At 43.6% G+C, this 18,887-nt stretch overlaps 1 protein-coding gene across 10 annotated transcripts in view; it reads left to right on the top strand.

The window, feature by feature from the left end:
* Positions 1 to 18,887, top strand: part of ERC2 (ELKS/RAB6-interacting/CAST family member 2) — a 985,497-nt gene that overhangs the window by 242,465 nt on the left and 724,145 nt on the right. The window lies entirely within an intron of this gene.

The raw sequence follows: 18,887 nt of genomic DNA, 5'->3' as shown, positions 1-18,887 counted from the left end.
CTGGATAAAGGGCAGAGCCCATAGTAAGTCCACAAGAAGTGCTTAGAGAACAAGGTAGAAATTTCACTTCCATTAACTCTTAGGAATCATCTGCTGAGAGCAGGAGGGACTTTCGGGATCCTTGAGTCTAGTCCCTTCCTTTTACAGAAGAGAAAACAACTCTAGGAAAATAATGAACTTGGGAAGTGACCCAGTGCTTCCTGACTTTAAAGCCAGCCCTCCCATTGACTACACTACTCTTAAGAAGTTGGAAATCCTCAGGGTTGCAGCTTTTGGAGGGGGGTCAGTGTAGACCCTAAGTTCTAGAATTTTACAGGGTGGTGGGAACCTCAGCTGCCACCTAGACTGACCCGTGCCGGAAGAGCCCAACTCCATCATTGTCTGAAAAATGGCAGTGGGGTCAGTGGAGATGCTGGCGTGGACCTGGATCAAAGCTTCTTGACGATAATGATAATAACAATGATGCTGCGAAAATAATGATCATAGGTTTTCATGTTTACGGAACATTTTCCTCTCCACAACCCCGGAGTCGGGCAGCATTAAGTAGGTTTATCCCCATTTGACATATGAGGACATTGAAACTTTGAAAGGCTATTGTTGGAAGTGAGATCCAAGCATCAAGTCTCCAGCTGTCACCACATCGCTTTTTTATAAAGAATTCTCATCGAGGCTTCAGAGCCAGAACAACAAAGTTAATTTGGAGAATCTGTCAGGTGACCAAAGGCTAGCTTATTATGGACAAATGTATGATTACGCACCAGATTGTCCAATGAAAGTAGTTCTTGGGAAAGTCTGCACCAAACAGGACCTGGCTCTCGGCCGCTGTGCGATCTGGTGAACAGGATGGTGGGAGATGGAATTTCAAGTGTGGGGAACAGCAAGGAGACCAGTTGGGGCAGAAGGGTATGCTGGGAAATTGGTCAGGATGGGACACCAGACCTGGATCTCTCTGGTAGATTGTAGGTTGTCTGGTGGGAAGAAATCACCGATGTAAAGGATACTTTGTGATAATCTAAGACTTTAAAATAGTCTTTACGCTTAAAATTGTATTTGATATTTTTCATATTTTTATCTTGACGTGGTCAATGGGCATAAACATTAGTGATCATTTCTGTCGTACCTACTATGTGCCAGGCACGGTGCTAATGCTCTACAATTATAGTCTCATTTGATCCTGACTAGGACTGTGGGAGGGAGGCCTGTTATTTTCCCCTTTTCACAGATGAGGAGCCTGATGCAAACAGACGTTGAATGACCTGCCCAATGTCACACAGCTAGAAAGGCTCCAGAGCCAGCTTTGAACTTGACTAGGGCCGGCGTTCTGAGCTCTCTGGCACCTCCTAGCAGAACCTGAAGAGTACCAGGGTTCTTTGTGACTCTGGGAGGGAATGGGGGGGAACAGAAACCAGCAGAGAAATTGGGCGATCCTGGAGCGTGGTGCTCGTGGGAATGACCTTCCTTGGTCTTAGAACCTATGTTCTTCCCAGTGGAGAACATTCTCTACCCTTGAGCCTCCCAGGTGGACGAAGAAGAGTTGTGTTAGAGCTTCTGAGCGGCTCATCACCGTGGTTCCCAGTTACTAATTAATTAAGCCAAACAAGGCAGGGGAGCGATGCTGAAGTTGACAGACATGTTTCTCTTTTACTATCTTTTCTCTTTCCTTTCCCTTTTCCCTCCTTCCCAGTATTTTGCTTCTGATGACCACCTCCCTCAAACAGCCCTCTCCCCCCCTTTTTTTACACTTTTACTATCTTTTGAATGGAAAAAAAAGAACATGATGAGAGCCCCAGAACTTTTTCCAGCTGGGACGTGTGCCCCATTGGAGGGTGGGAAGGGGATGGCAGACAGTGGGAACTCTGTCCTTACTGGAGAAGGGACCCCAGTCATCATCTGAATGCGATAGAAAGAGGAGTTCTAGACCGCAGCGTGCCATCGAAATGACTTTTTTTCTGGCTAGATAGCCAATGGGTTCTGTTGTCTTGCAATTGTCAAAAGACTTCAGAGCTCTCTTAGGTCCTTGGAAGCCAGGAGGCCCAGATTGTGACGGATTTCTTGACAATTGCCACCCCCATCCTCCACTGCATTTCCTTAGGACTCAGTGGCCCTGGGATGTCACCTTACTTGGAGAGGGGTTTCTGTCCTCCTCACTCTCAACATCAAACTGACAGCTGCTCATGGAGCTGCAGAGATAACAGATGACGGAAACATCTGTTAAAACTGGTAAGTGAGGCTTTATGGGCTACAGGAGAGTGGCCGCATCCTCCCTCTTTTGTGTCTTAATCTAAAAACAACCCATGCAGGTAGTAAACCTGTAGAAACGGCAGAATGGAAATTTCCACATTTTATACATTGGATACTCACACATATAAAATATACACAGTATCCATCCATCTACTTATCTGTCTGTCTGTCTAGCTTTCCATTTATCCATCCAACAATTCCCCCCCCCCCCGTGTGTCTCTGTCTCTGTCTCTCTTTCCTTCCCCCATCTCTTCCTCCGTCTATTTTTTTTCTATCTTTCTATCTCTCTGTCTTATTCAATAATTCACTTTATGTCCTGATAGGGAGCCACTGACGTGCTGGCTGACCTGAGTACTAGTGTCCCTTCTCCACAGAGGACAGATTTCTTGATATCTTCCATCCCCACCCTTTAGTGTGGTACATGTGCCAGTTGGAATAGAAGGGTGGACATGCCATGAAAAAATCATCTTTCTCTCTTTGCTATTCCTTGCGCTTTCTTTTTATTTTGCCTTTTGCTATTTACCTGTCTGTCTGTATCTCCTTTCTTTACTGATGGCCTCTTTTCCATTTCACTTTTTGAGGGAGCGAGCTTACCAGTGGCGCAATGGGCAGTCATAGATCATGGGGTAGAGCTACAAAGGGCCTCATAGACTCTTGAGTGCCACCCCCTTGTTTTTCATTTAAGGAAGCTGAGGCTATTGGGGGAGGCGAGGGATTTATAATTGCCCAGGATAAATAAGAGCCAAGATTTGAATCTGGTTCTTTCTGATTCCACTGCTAGCACTAATCATCACGCTACCCTGCCTTTGTGGGTCTCCTGAGATTCATCAGCCTTTCCAGATAGTGGCTGCAACCTTCCAATAGTGAAATCATTGCTCAGGGACCCTCTGAACTAATTCCATTCAGTTACTCAGAGGTATTTGCAGACAGAAATTTCAAAAAGGTACCAGGATGTCCAGAGTTCTTTAGGCTCCCTGCCCTCTCCGTGCCCCTCCACGCTCTGCCACAATGATGTTCCCGTTGCAGTGTTCAGTTTGTCCCACCAAGTCCTATACGTGTCCCTCCCTTGTCTAGCTAGATTTTCTTTACTCCATCCTTTTTGTTTTGAGCACTCATTTAAAAAAATAAAAAATAAAAACAAGTTATTCCCTTGCTCTTGAAAAGCACTGTCATGACATATTACTCCCGGGGGTATGGCGCACTGCACGGAGATTTAGAAATGTTCCTCCCGTTGACTTTAATGGGAGCCAGGCTGCCAAAATCCCTTCCACTGTTTGGGAAAGGACAAAAGGGTGTATATTCCCATTTACACGTATGTTGGGGTGATTTCTAACATATGGTGTATGATTTACTACCTTGAAGAAACATTTATCTAAGGCTTCGAGAAGAACGCTATGGTAGCGGGGCCTCATTTAGTGAGTGATGATGATTGGGTGAATGTGAATGCATTCGTCAGCTCAGCCATGGGGCTGGGACAGCTGGCCACCGGGAAGGTCCGTTATGGTGAGACTGAAGGACCCAGAGTGCTTCCCTCTCCCCCACCTCCCACTCGGCCTCTCTGGACAACTTGATTATTTTTGAGCGGCTTAATTTATTTTAATTTTCCTGATCGCTTCCCCATAAGCACTTTGGTCCTCGATATCGTGTTACTGGCGTCGTCATCTGCGATATCATTTAGGAGGCCGTTTCACAAAGGGACGGCCGACCCGGGGACTGTAACCAGATCCGCTTGGGAAGGAGCTGGCCGTCACTGCACAGGGTGATAGAGGATACACTACGTCTGTTTAATGGGCTGGATTTATAAAGTCGCTTTTCCCTCGAGATAACGGAGTACGTTCGCACGTAGAGTCTCACCTATTTTCACAAGTCCCCTGGGAAGGAGGCAGCAGCAGGCACTTTTCTCCATTTCAAAAATGAAGAAAATAGAGATTAAATTGCTTGCTCTGACCTCCCATTTCTTGTCCAATCAGTCGAGGAATAAGGATTTTTTAAACGCCTACTAGGCGCTCCCATCGTACTAGACATAGGAGATAAAAAAGCGAGACTGAAATAGGTCCTGCTTTCAAGGAGCTTCCATTCTATCGGCAGAGACACTGCACGTAGACAAATGCTTACAAAATGGATACCGGGGAATTTGGGGACTGCTGGGGACTGTTTCCTCCTGGAGTGCAGATCGGGATAAGCATCGCACTTCAACTTAGTCTCTAGGTTGAAAACCAGGGATTCTTCAAGGAAGAGGTGAGGGAATGGATTTCAGACATAGGAGAAAGCAGGGAGCTTGATTTTCAAATGTGAGAAGTCAGTAAGGAGGATAAAGGGCATGGAGGAGTGGGAATAATATTTAACAAGGCTATAAAAGTAGGTAGGAGTCAGATTGGGAAAGACTTAACATGTTAATATTTGACTCTAGAGACAATAGACAACTACTGGAGTTTTTTGAATGGTAATAGTGAGAGAGGGTTACATTTGTACTTCAGGAAAATCCTTTCCACAGCTGTGGGGAGGATGAACTGGAGAAGAGAGAGAGGTGAGCCTTGAAGGCCAATTAAAAGACTATTGAATAGTCCAGGGGACAATGAAGGCCCGAACTAAGATGACGGTGGCTACGTGAGTGAAGAGAAGGGGATGGATGTGAGAGATGATCATAAATAGAGTAGGCAGGACTTGGCGAGTAATTGGAAAGGTGCTTATCAACTAACCCGATCAAAGCAAATGCGATTGGTCTTGTATGACTTACTTTTTCTTACTAAAATCATGTTAACTCATTGTGATGTTTCTTTTCCTCCCAAAGTGCTCCCAAACCTATTCTAGATTTTTGCCAAGGATTGGCTGCATTGACCAGCCTATGGGTTGTAGCATCCACGGCTTGGTCTTGGGGACATTTTGTTGGTTCTTGAGAATCAACTAATTAAATTGGAGCAAACTGTTCTGGACTCTTTCTAGCTGTTGAAGTTAAGCTTACTGACGTACATTCGGCCAACTCTGCTCTTTTCCCTTTTTTGGGAACATTAAAAAAAAACCCTCTTGTTCTTTCTTAGTTCTGGAATATTTCTCTTTTCCTCCTATCTTTTGTGATATGTTAGAGAATAGCTTAGCAAACATCTTCCCCTCGCCCTCCCTTTTTTTTGTACTACCCAAAGCCAAATCTTATCTGGGCCTGGAGACCCGAATTCAAGGGGCAACTTGGGTCTTCTCTAATGATTTACTTTCTGATTGTATCTATTAGCTTCCTTTCAACCTTATTTCCAGGGCAAAGATTATTTCCCTTGGCTGAGAAAACAAGTCAGAAGAAGAGTTGAAGAGCATCACCTTTTCTCTCTTATCAGTCATCATGAGGTCCATTCCAAGCCACAGACTCCTTCCTTCTTCTCTCTTCCTTTTTCTCCCAATATTGGTTTACAAAAACTGCCCCATTGAAATAAAAATGCCAGCACATGCCCTGGGATTTGAGATTCTCCACAATAATAATGGTGACGACCGTTATATAGTTTTGAGAACGCCTTTTGGATGTTATCTCATGGGAGCCTCTGGAGCAAACAGTGAGATGTAGGGGCTGTTATTATTCTGTTTTGTAGATGAGGGCACCAAATCTGAGAGAAGTTAAATGATTTGCCCAGGATTACACAGCTAGTAAGTATATAAAGCTGGATGATATATATATATATAAATTAATAATAATAATTAACAATATATAAAATAATCAATAATGATGAAGATCATAACATTTTGTAACAGATGGTAATTATTCAAAACTTTAAAATTTGCAAAACACTTTATAAATTGTTTCATTTTATCTTTACAACCATCTTGTTCATGTGTATACATATATAGATGTATAAGCATATATGTACATATGGTTAGTATATAATTTAATATATACTTATACTATGGGGGATATAGAAACTCTGCATATAATTATATAGATATAAGTACATTTGTATATATGTATGGTTATATATGTATATATATAATCTATACGCTTAATCTATAATTTAATATACATATTTATATAGGAATATAAATATATATGTATCTATATGTGTGTGTACGTGTCTCTCTATGTACACGGATATTAAACTTATCTGCATGTCTTTTATATCCTCCATAGTATAAGTCCACACTTTATATTTAGCATACATGCTTATAATAATCTGCCTACCTTCTGCACTCCCTTGGGATGAGGATTCTTCACTTCCTGGGGTCACGTTTCCCTTGGAAATCTGGGGAAGTCCATCGACCCCTCCACAGAACAATGGTTTTAGATATAAAATAGACCGCATAGCATTCTATGCAAAGGAAACCAATAAAATGGAAACAGTCCATGTGCCAATATATCAGATATGTCAAAATAATTGGAAAGAACCCCGCTCACAGGCCTCAAATCCAGCCTCTGTGATGTTCGAGCGCCCTTTCCTTCGAGGCTTTAGCGTGAGTACACGTGTGGTGCCCACCTGCCCCAGAGGCCCTGCTTCCCTGTGTCCACGGATCGCTGGGACCCTGGGAGCGCCCCCCTTGGTACTTGGCTGGGTTCTGTGCCCAGGCCTGTCAGCCGGAGGAGCTGGCTTCCGTTCCTGGTGAGTGGCAGAAGCCATCTGGCTCGTGGAGGTGTTGGAAAGAACGCCCCGCTCTTTCCTGTCCTGGGTCCTGCTGTTCGCTCCGAAATGGCCTGTTTTGACAAGATCATCCAGGAGGCTCAGATCTCCCCCCTCCCCTCTCCTACACCCCGGGGAGCCGGGGGGGAGGGTGGTTGGAGAGCTACATCAATGGATGTGGTTTTGGAAATATCTAGAAACAGACAGCTCTGGTTGGATGACTCTGAAGGGCCTTTGTCTGGGGCTGGTGTGGTTACCCACACTCGGAGGAGGAGACGGAGGAGGCTACCACCGACTGTGCCCCTGGGAACTCTGTTTAGTGGGCTGGTATCAAGATAATTTGTCCCACCTGCTTTGAGGAGCCATAGGATCATAGGATCTTATAGGCCATAGGATCCTGGGCCATTGGATCATAGGAATCTTATAGGCCATAGGATCCTGGGCCATTGGATCATAGGAATCTTATAGGCCATAAGATCCTGGGCCATCGGATCATAGGAATCTTATAGGCCATAAGACCCTAGGCCATCGGGTCATAGATTCAGAGCTGCTAGGGAATTTAATGAAGAGCGAGTTTACTTCTATTTTCTAGATGAAGAAATTGAGCCACAAAGAAACACGACCGGTTCAGTGGCTAGAGTTCTATGTCTAGAATCAGGAAAACCTGAGTTCAAATTCAGCCTCAGACATTTGTTAGCTGTGTGATGCTGGGCAACTCACTTAACCTTTGTATTGCCTCAGTTTCCTCAGCTGTAAAATGGGGATAATAACACTTATCTTCCTGAGTTATTGTGAGGATCAAATGAGATCATGTTTATAAAAGTATTTAGTATAAAGAAGGCACTTAATAAATCCTTATTCCCTTCTTTCTTCTGTGTTTCCCCCTTCAGTGTCACAGAAGTGCTGAATGTCTGTGGCAGGATTTGAATGAAGTTCTCCCTGACCCCAAGTCCAGTGTCTTATTTAATTACATATTTCTTTCTTAGCTGTCTTGAAATCTGGCCTTGGAAAAGCATCCTTTCCGGATAGTAGGTCAAGATATAGCCGCCTCCAATGGAGGCCAAGATCTCATGCACCCAGGATGAGGAGGTCCAGGCAAAAACCTTCAGAATATTTCTGGGAGAGGTGACCAGACTATTCTTGCTATCAATGACTAGTTTGCAAAGGTTTCATAACTGAAAAAATCTTATTCTTAGCTTTTCTTTTCTTCTTTTTTTAACTTGAAAACTAGTAGGGGCTAGAGTTCTTGACTTGGAACCAGAAAAACCTAGTTGCCTCTGATTCCTAATAGCTATATCATTCTTAGCAAATCATTTGACATCTCAGTTTCCTCATCTGTAGAATGTGAGGATTGGACCAGATGGTTTCTGGGAAGATCCTGTCCGGCTCTAAATTTCTCATCCAATGATGCTTGCTAGAAATAAAAAAAAAGTCCACTTTCCATATGTTAATTATGATGAATGACATCCATCTTGCAAAATGGTGCTCACTTGTAACATGTATCATTTGCACCTGAGCTCCATGCTAACAGGACTATCCCATTCTGCAGGATTGGGAATGCCTTCCTCTGAGGGGCCAAGTCGATGTTGGCCATCAGGGAGACGCCTCTCCCTGGTCAGCAGAGGTGAGCTGGGCTCTCTAATCCCATCTCACTGCCCAAGCGAGAATGGTGAAGGCATCTGATGCCAGAGGAAACTTTTCTCAACTTCTGCTTGGGGTCTTAGAGGATCCTTATTTTTGCAGAGCATCCAGAGCTCAATCCCAGCTGTGGAAGCTGATCTTTGACTTGCTATTCAGTTAGAAGGATAACTAGCCCCCACACATTCTTCCCAAGGATGTCGCCAGTCCCGGTGGCCATTTCTCTGGAAGCTAGCTTGGGACGTCGCCAGCCCCGGTGGCCATTTCTCTGGAAGCTAGCTTGGGACGTCGCCAGTCCCGGTGGCCATTTCTCTGGAAGCTAGCTTGGGACGTCGCCAGCCCCGGTGGCCATTTCTCTGGAAGCTAGCTTGGGACGTCGCCAGCCCCGGTGGCCATTTCTCTGGAAGCTAGCTTGAGACATCGCCAGTCCCAGTGGCCATTTCTCTGGAAGCTAGCTTAGGACGTCGCCAGCCCCGGTGGCCATTTCTCTGGAAGCTAGCTTGGGACGTCGCCAGTCCCGGTGGCCATTTCTCTGGAAGCTAGCTTGAGACGTCGCCAGTCCCGGTGGCCATTTCTCTGGAAGCTAGCTTGGGACGTCGCCAGCCCCGGTGGCCATTTCTGTGGAAGCTAGCTTGGGACGTCGCCAGTCCCGGTGGCCATTTCTCTGGAAGCTAGCTTGGGACGTCGCCAGCCCCGGTGGCCATTTCTGTGGAAGCTAGCTTGGGACGTCGCCAGCCCCGGTGGCCATTTCTCTGGAAGCTAGCTTGGGACGTCGCCAGCCCCGGTGGCCATTTCTCTGGAAGCTAGCTTGGGACGTTGCCAGTCCCGGTGGCCATTTCTCTGGAAGCTAGCTTGGGACGTCGCCAGTCCCGGGGACTATTTCTCTGGAAGCTAGCTTAGGACGTCGCCAGTCCCGGGGACTATTTCTTTGGAAGCTAGCTTAGGACGTCGCCAGTCCCGGGGACTATTTCTTTGGAAGCTAGCTTAGGACGTCGCCAGCCCCGGTGGCCATTTCTCTGGAAGCTAGCTTGGGACGTCGCCAGTCCCGGTGGCCATTTCTCTGGAAGCTAGCTTGAGACGTCGCCAGTCCCGGTGGCCATTTCTCTGGAAGCTAGCTTGGGACGTCGCCAGCCCCGGTGGCCATTTCTGTGGAAGCTAGCTTGGGACGTCGCCAGTCCCGGTGGCCATTTCTCTGGAAGCTAGCTTGGGACGTCGCCAGCCCCGTGGCCATTTCTGTGGAAGCTAGCTTGGGACGTCGCCAGCCCCGGTGGCCATTTCTCTGGAAGCTAGCTTGGGACGTCGCCAGCCCCGGTGGCCATTTCTCTGGAAGCTAGCTTGGGACGTCGCCAGCCCCGGTGGCCATTTCTCTGGAAGCTAGCTTGGGACGTTGCCAGTCCCGGTGGCCATTTCTCTGGAAGCTAGCTTGGGACGTCGCCAGTCCCGGGGACTATTTCTCTGGAAGCTAGCTTAGGACGTCGCCAGTCCCGGGGACTATTTCTTTGGAAGCTAGCTTAGGACATCACCAGTCCCGGGGGCCAGTTCTCTGGAAGCTAGCTTAGGATGTCGCCAGTCCCGGGGACTATTTCTTTGGAAGCTAGCTTAGGACATCACCAGTCCCGGGGGCCAGTTCTCTGGAAGCTAACTTAGGATGTCATCAGTCCCAGGGACCATTTCTCTGGAAGCTAGCTTAGGATGTCGCCAGTCCCGGGGACCATTTCTCTGGAAGCTAGCTTAGGACGTCGCCAGTCCCAGGGACTATTTCTTCGGAAGCTAGCTTAGGACATCACCAGTCCCGGGGACTATTTCTCTGGAAGCTAGCTTAGGATGTCGCCAGTCCCGGGGACCATTTCTTTGGAAGCTAGCTTAGTCCTTAGGTTTTTGTTGGCCATGAAACCATAGATTCCACGGTGGGGAATTCTGTTCCAAAATGTATAATGTGGGATCAGAGATTGGCTTGGAAGGTTCTAATTTGCCGAGAAGTCACGAGTTTCCCTAGAATGTTTCTCCCTCCTCTGCTTTGGGATTCAAGCTCCCTCTGTGTGTTGTTGGGCAGGGATGCAATCATGTTAGATAGATATAAGAAGTACTCATTTCTGATCTTCCCACAGGAAGTCAGGGGGCCAGGAACTTCCAGGCCAAGCTTAGGGGAGCTGACCTCGGGGCAAGAGAGGCTGGGGCTAGTTTAAGAGTTAGCTTGAATGTTTTAGTTCTCGTTGGAGTGGGAGCATTGAGCTTCTTTTGTTCACGGATCAGGTATATATAGGTGCCAGTTTGCATAAAATACATTTTCCTAAATCTTCACATCAATTGCTTGTTGGTGATCAGACTTAGCCAATGGATAACTTGGAAGCTGGAGGGTGTGACAAATAGAGGGAGCACTGGACCTATAGTCAGAAAGAAGGCCTGTGTTCAAATTTAACCTCTGATGCTTAGGAGCTGGATAGGTGTCCCAAAAGTCTTCATGCAATTTAAAGTCCTTTTGGGAAACCAAATCACTTATTTTTTATTTGCCTCTTGTTTCCTCCTCTGTAAAATGAGTATAATAATAGTACCTTCCTGGGATATTGTGAGGATAAAATGAGATAATATTTGTAAAGTGCTTTGCAGACTTTAAAGCACTATTATTATTATTATTATTATTATTATTGTTATTCACTCCCATTGGCTTTATATTGTATAAAGTATATAACATTGTATGTAATATGTATGCTATATAATATTGTATATGTATACTATATAATATTGCATATCAGTGGGCAATCCTTTGGAAAGGTTTTGGTCAGGGCCAGGCCCTCCAGCAGGCTTTTTGGATTGTCAAGCATTGAGTTTATTCATTATTCTGTCCACAAGGGACATGATTTAACTAGTCCCTGGTGGGCAGTGTGCTGTGGAAGTTTGAAGGATATTCACACATTTAGCTTATACAGTTAATTGGTTAGGAGGCTGAATTTCCCAGAGTACCAGGCAGAAAATCTATTTCACTGTGTTTTACAGTTCTTCCCACTGCTAAGAAAAGGGCTTCTTTTCTCTGGTCTCCAAGTGTGTGGCCCCTCCTCGCCCCCAGTCCCTTTAACGACAGCTGATGATCTGACATTCTATATCATGGTCACCTTTGGCCACTAATCACTCTGAGGACCCTTGTTTCTTCTATAAATATAGAGTAGCACCTGCCACGCACTCCTCTTTAGCCACAGGAGAAACATCCTTATCCTTCATAAAGGTTTTCCCTCTCCCCATGTCCTTCATCTAACGCCTCTCCATCCTGTCCAGGAACTTCCTCCCCTCACTATCTCCTTGTCCTACTGTATCCTTGATTCTTTCTTCTTCAAATGCTTCTCATCTACTTAGAAATATACTTAAGCTTCTTACCCTTCTCCCCCTCCAAAATTTCCACTTGACACCTCTACCACCTCCAATATTTCTTCCTCATCACTGCTAAACATCTCAAAATTCTACCTGCTGCCTCTTACACATAAACCGCTCTCTCCTAAGCCTCCTGCAATCTGACTTTTGTTCACAAACATTTTACTGATTCTACTTTCTCAGAGGTCACGATGACTTTTGAGACACCAAATCACTGAAGACCTTCTTTAAAAAGCACAAAACTCATCCTTCTTGACCCCATCTAAACTTTTCACTGATTTGATAAGTAAGACATTGTGAGACAATGGAAAGAGCTCTGGATTTGGAGTCCTTGGACTCTACTATTTAGAGTAATCCCTGTGTGATTTTGGGAGTTTCTGAAGCGTTCTTTTCCTCAGTTCCTCATCTATAAAACGAGAGGATTAGATTTACTGGCCTCTAAGGTTCTATTCAGCTCTAAATCTCTGATCCTATTATAGTGCTATATGGACTGAAATTCACATGTTGAGCTCCCCAGAGACTCCCATCATTTATTTTTTAAGGGGTCTGAGGGTAAGTCTTTGACGCCAATTTTTTAACACTATAATTATAAGCCCCTACCGGTATATTTTCCATTAACAATCAGCCAATAGACTTCATTAGCTTTTAGAAAAGTAATCGATTTAAAGATGATGTTGCAAGAACAGTAGTTACAAAAATATTTTATGTCATTAGAGTATAATCTGTTTCTGAGAAAGGATTGTTTTATTTAATATATTTGGATCCCCAGGATCTCCAGGATTTATATAATGCCTGGCACATGACAAGTACTTGACATTACTGGCCAATCGACAGCTTTTAATCTCAAGTCTTGGAGTTTTCCTAAAAATACTTACAACATCAATGAGAAGAGTGGGTCCAAAATTCAAAAATAATGCAACAGGTACACCATGTGACAAAGAGGAAACTCACAACCCCTGCAAAAAAACAAAAACAAAAACCATGATTTGGTTAAAAATCATGGAGGGCTCATGAAGTTCCCCTCAAGTGTATAGCTGCTAAACTTTGAGGATCTGTGCCTTTCCATAATCAACAGCCACGGTGAGGGGAAATCATACTCCTGGAAGGTATTATTCCTCAAAAATTCAAGGTACTGGAAAGCCTTTCTTTCTTCATAGGATGCTAATTAAGCTCCCTTTGGATATGTCTTCACATCTCTTTGCCTTTCATGTGTGTCTCTGCTTCTAGTTGGGGAATTGTTTTCTTATTGGTCAAGTTTCTCCTATCCTAGGTGGATATTATTTGATACTAATCCAGTGTCTTTGATCACATGACACATGGATAGGAAGGGGAGAGAGAGGGAGAGTGTAATCTCTTCCTTCCTACTCATATCTGATCACCTCTTGGGTCTTTGCTGAGATCCTTCCACATTAGACTGACTTGTTATTAACTGTAAACCCAGTGACAACTTTTCTGATCGATTATAAAATATTTCCAGTGTAGCTGTTATAGACCTTCATTTAGTGGTCAAAGCCTATGATCTTTTTTAATTGGGTTAAGGATTTATTGACACAATTATAGGAAAATTTCTTAGCATCTACTCCTATGGATTGATTTTTGTTTGACTCAGTCCAAAGGGCATCGGTAGTGAAAAAAGTATAGGGCTAAGTACATCTTATTTTGAAACTTAATTGTCCCTGTTGATTGACTGATCAAGCTATTTGATGTATCTGTGTTTACATTAATTATGGTGAGGGATGGACTCCTTTCCCTGTGGCCCTCCCTGCTATTATGATTTTGTGTTCATCCCTTCCTCTTGGAAGGGCTGAATTTCCTCTTATTTCTTATTCCATCTATCTTTGTTTCCTCCACTGCCTCCATATTCTTTCCTTGACTATTTAACATCCATATTGTTGATAATAAGAGTTTAATAAATGGTTCTGATTGATTGATCAATCGATCCTATTTCTCTTCTTGTTATATGTAGCAAACACCTTCATTCTGATAGCAGAGGAGAAAAAAATTGGGTGTGGAGTTTCAAATCCCGCCTCTGAAACTTATTGCCTGTATGATCTTGGACAAGTCCCATAACCTCCTTGGCCAGACCTATAAAATGATAAAGTTGATAGATGACCTTTCAGGTTCCTCCCCGCTCTAGAGCTCTGACTTACTCTGACTTCAGAGATGATTCCTTGGTCTGAATCTTTAGATTTGATCCTTTTTCTAAGCTCCACATCCCCCCATCCTTGTAGGATATGTCTATTGTGACATATACCCATATTGTACCCATGAGCAGTCAGTCACTAAGCATTTATTAAGCACTTACTATATGCTAGGCATTGGCAAGTGCTCAGTATATGAGTAAAGATAAAACCAAAATCCATTCCTCCAAAGATATTCCCATCGCTGGAGATCTATCATGCGAGGCAGGATGTCCACACGCTACTCATGTTTTCGAGGGAATTCTAGGATCAATGTTAGACTGGACTCGGTGGCCTGAGGTTCTATTACTTTAAATAATTTGGGGATAAATTCTTCACTATATCAAGTCATTCTCACTTCTATATGCTTAAAGACTTTATGGGGGGCAATTATTACACCCAGAGACATATCTAAACATTTATTTAGAATATTCTGGCCAACAGACAAAAACTACGGGCGTGCACATCAAGTGTACTTTTGTCTCTGAAACAACCCGAAACTGATGTGGCTAATTATGGAAGAGGATTGTTCTTGGAAGCCACATTTAACGATGCCTTAGCAAGCACTTACTGCACACGGTCCTTCCCCTCGAGGGGCATAAACTGCCAAGGATGAGCATGTGAACTAGAAGCCGTAACCTAGACGCATAAAATATTTTCCTATTTGCCTTAGGAGCTGAGGTGCTCTCAGGGGCAGTAAAATTTAGGATCAGAAAACAGTTAACTTCGCTGCTTTAAGGGCCCCGTAATCTTTCCGGGCCTGGGTTAAATGCAGATGGCAAAGCATTTTTATAGGCTGGCGCTGAATACGGTGGCAGAACATTGTGTCTGGCCGGAGGAAGAAGAGAGATTTCCCTGTATGTTTGAATGGGGAGAATCCTTAAGCTCCAACCAGTCTGAACTGGGATGGACCAATCAAGTTGTTTGACTCATAGAAAATAACTTTACCTCTGAGTTACTTTTTTTTTTTTTCATAAAATGAAGGGTTGGCTTGTAGAGCCCTTGGTGGCTCTAAATCTATTTTCTATATTTGTTATTTCCAGGCCCAAACTCCTTTCCCTGCCTATGTCATGTGGAATTATGTCCCCATGTCCCAAATCCCAGGATCTCAAAGTAGGAAGGGATCTCTCCAAAATGTCCCTGAACAGGAATCCTCTCTGCAGCATATACAAGTAGTTTGGGCTGTTGTCATCCCGGCTTTTCTTCCGTTCTTCTCCTTTTTTCAGTATTGAATGTATCATTTTATGATGATCAGATGATCAGATGAGGCAGACATGTGGGCAGTTTTCTTCCTCCCGTCCCTCTTAAAGCTCAGATTTGCGAAGCTCCAGGAAAAAAATATATATTTTACTGGCCCTTGTTAGGTATACTCCATCCCTGGCCAAGAGCCCATCTTTTCCTTATTAAAATAAAGGCCACAGTCTGGAAATCTAAATCCTGTTCTCAGACTTCATCTTTTTAGCCAGCTTCTCACCTCCCCAATCTGTCTTTCTCTTCTGAATCCCCTGCCTTCCATCAACAGTAGTGATGAGAACCCCACCTGTACCCTCAAGTACTTAAGTTTCTTACCCAGGAGTTCATAATTCTTAGTAATGCCTCCTAGGTTCCTTCTGGCAGAAACATTTGTCTTCACACGAAATCACTTGAAAGGTGTAACAGCTGTCCAGTCTCAAGAAACTGCCTCTTTATCCCAGCTACATTCATCGGAAGACAGAAGATGTCTCTATTACTTATGTCAGGTTGAGAATAAAATAAAAGTTAATTCTAAAATGAGTTTAAACAGACACGTAAAGATAAATTCAATGGGCATTAGTAGGGAGTCACTGATACTGTTTCTTCTTCCTCTTACTATTGCTTTTTTTTTTTTTTTTAAGATTGATAAAAGAGGTTTATTATTGGGTTTGGAAGTAAGGAGATAGGTGAAGATAGAGCTAAGGAGGGCACTGGACAGAAGGTCCAGTGGACAGAGGGTCCTCACATGACTAGCACGTTTGGAATCTCTGCCCCTCTTACAATTGCTGAATGACTTCTCATTGGCAGCATGTGACTGATATTTATGGAGTTCTTTACATGTTTTCCAAGCGGGCAATATCTCACTTGATCTTTGCCATGACAATGAGAGGAAGGTATTGTTATTATTATTCCAATTTTAGGGATGGGGAAACAGAGACTAAATAGTCAAGTGACTTGCCCCCATCATAAAATACAGAGAGCTGAGGCAGAATCTGAGCAGTTTTTTGATTCCAAATCCATTGTTCCATTCACTATGCCATCTTGCTACTCTCAATTATACAGTCCCATCCCTCAAAGATCTCCCTATTGTTAGAGATCTTTCACGTGCGGCAGGATGTCTACTTGCCACCGATATCTTAGAGGGCATTCTATGTTCAAGGTTGAACTGAGCTCAATGGCCGTAGGTTATATGAAATTATAATTGTCTAAATTTCTTTCCATCTCAAAATTCTTTGATTCTGAACTATAAACTACGTTGATGACCGGTTTTTAAAGAGGCAAATTAAATTTTCGTAACCCACTAACTTGAATGAGATGATATGGGAACTCTTGTATATTCCTCCAAGGAAGAGACATAGTTATAAATGAATAATTTAAAAATGTTACCAGAAATAAAGGAAATAAATACATGAAATTTAAGCCAGAATACGTTCCTTTCAATTTTTGTTCCCCTCAGTTAGTAGGTAGGAGTTATTAGGGGTAAAGGAAAGATGTTTAAATACGAGAAATGACTCTCTGTTCTTAAAAAAATAGGTTTCATTTTGATACAACAGATTTCTTTCCAACAAATACTCAGATCACCTTTTAACAAAGTATATTGCTTGAGAAAATCCCATTCATTTATATTAAGGGGCAGGGAAGCGAAGACTTTTTCTTTAACAGTTACATTGTTAGACTGTGGATGTACCTCCTGGTGACTCTTTATATTATTGTATGGATTGTGTATGTTATTCCTCTGATTCTGCTTATTCCATTCCATATCACTTTGTTTAAATCTTCCATGTTTTTCGGATATTTTCATATGCATCATTCCATACTGAGCAATACTGTTCCATAAATCACAGTTTGTTCCTCAAATCCCAAGTCAGTGGCCTGCACATTTTTGCGTAGAGGTTTTTTATTTTGATCATCACAAACAATGTTGCTTTGGATATTTTTGTCAGTATTGCCTGGGTCTTTTCTTCCTGTAACCTCCTGAAGATACAGCCTCAAATAGTAATATCTCTGGATCAAAGATTATGAACAATTTAGTTAATTTTCTTACATAATTCCAAATTAAATTTCAGATCAGTTGAACCAGATTCTTGCTGCCTGTCATCCTATAGTTCCTTCAACTAGAAGTTTCCCATTTTAGCATCTTGGATTACTCGATGGGTGTGGAACAATAGCCCAAGGTCTATTTTCATTTGCATTTCTCTGATTTCAAGATGCTGGACACTTTTGCAAGATAGTGATTGAAAAAGATCTCTTTGAGATGATGCAAGGAAATGAAAAGGGAGAAAGAATCTTTGAATTGTAAAATCACCACTTTTAGGCTTCTTTTAAGCTAAAGGAATGATTTACCTGTCAATAAAATCTTCCTTCCTTCCTTCCTTTCTTCTCTTTCTCTCTTTCTCTTCTCTGCTGTCTCTTTCTTTCTCTCTTCTTCTTTCTCTCTTTCTTTCTCTCTTCTTCCCTCTCTCTCTTCCTCTCTTTCTTCCTTCCTCTTTTCCTTTCTTCTTCCCTTCCTTTCTTCCTTTCTTCTTTTCTTCCCTCCTCCCTTCTTTCCCCCTTCCTTTCTTTTCTTCCCATCCCCCTTCCTTTCTCTTTCCTTCTCCTTCTCCTTCCCTTCCCCTTCCCCTTCTTCTTCCTTTCCCTTCCCCTTCCCCTCCTCCTTCCCTTCCCTTCCTTCTTTCCTCTCTTCCTTTCCCTTCCTCCTTTCCTCTCTCTTCCCTTTTCAAACTGTTACTGTTTTATCCTTTCTTCTTAAAGACAACATCAGGAAGCTGATGCCATGAGATGCAAGTGAATTGAATCTAAGTGGGGGAGGGCTGTGCCAAGTCACCGGCCTCACTTTTTCCTCTGGAGCCATCTGGGTCCAGTGGCCGGATCTAGATCAGAACTGACTGGAGATGGCTCTCCCTTTTCAAGCATGTTCAGCATGAATGCTGCTTTTCTTCTGATTTCATTTCTGATTATAGGAAAAGGGATCACTCTGAACAGGGAAACTCCCCAGTGCAGGTCAGCATGTTGAACATTGAGGATAAACTTCTTCAGGGTCACATAGCCTGTATGTATAAGAGGCAGGACTTTTAGCCAGGTTTTCCTCATTTCTAAGTCTACCATCCATCCATACCATGACACCATCTTGACTTTCTCTCTCCCTGTCTCCCTCTGTCTCTCTCTCTGTCTCTCTGTGTCTATCTCTCTGTCTCTGTTTCTCTCTGTCTCTGTCTCGCTGTCTCTGTGTGTCTGTCTCTGTCTCTTTCTGGCTTTCTCTCTGTCTCTCTCTTTCTCTTTCTGTCTCTGTCTCTCTGTCTCTCTTTTTCCCTCTGTCTGTGTGTCTCTCTGTGTCTATCTTTCTATCTTTGTTTCTGTCTCTTTGTCTCGTTTGTCTCTGTGTGTGTTTGTCTCTGCTCCCCTCTCTCTCTCTGTCTCTGTCTCTGTCTCTGTCTCTGTCTCTTTTTCTCTGTCTCTCTGCTCCCCCCTCCCCTTGCTACCTTTTCAGCCTCCTTGCACTCTCATCCCTACTTTGGCTTCTTCTCTCCCAGCGTGTCACTCTCTCAGCCACAGATGGAGTGGGGAAGGCGAAGGCCAGGCCCTCCCTGTGTTTCATCAGCCCAATTTGCTGCTCCAGAGAGCGCCGCACTCGTCCCGAGCA

This window comes from Antechinus flavipes, chromosome 1 (genome assembly GCF_016432865.1).
Source record: "Antechinus flavipes isolate AdamAnt ecotype Samford, QLD, Australia chromosome 1, AdamAnt_v2, whole genome shotgun sequence".
NCBI classification, from domain to species: domain Eukaryota; kingdom Metazoa; phylum Chordata; class Mammalia; order Dasyuromorphia; family Dasyuridae; genus Antechinus; species Antechinus flavipes.
Note: the sequence above shows the minus strand (reverse complement) of the source record. Positions and strands in the feature narration are given on the sequence as shown.